The following is a 219-nucleotide window of genomic DNA, read 5'->3' as shown; positions in this document are numbered from 1 at the left end:
CCTATCCATGGGGTCCCCAAACCGCAAAACGAAGATCTTCAGGAAATCTCCAACTAAAGAGTACGTATGTCCTTCAAATGCCTCCAAAGGGTGAAACTGAGCCCCAATCCAGGGGACCCCAAATTTAGGGTTCTCAGTGCATCCCAACTGAGGGATCAGAAAAACTGTTAAACAGGAAGCACTCATAAGTCTCCAAACTCAGGACCTGGAATCTTCCAA

This window comes from Saimiri boliviensis, chromosome 14 (genome assembly GCF_048565385.1).
Source record: "Saimiri boliviensis isolate mSaiBol1 chromosome 14, mSaiBol1.pri, whole genome shotgun sequence".
In the NCBI taxonomy this organism is placed as follows: domain Eukaryota; kingdom Metazoa; phylum Chordata; class Mammalia; order Primates; family Cebidae; genus Saimiri; species Saimiri boliviensis.
The sequence above is the reverse complement of the archived record's forward strand: the minus strand, read 5'-3'. Positions refer to the sequence as shown.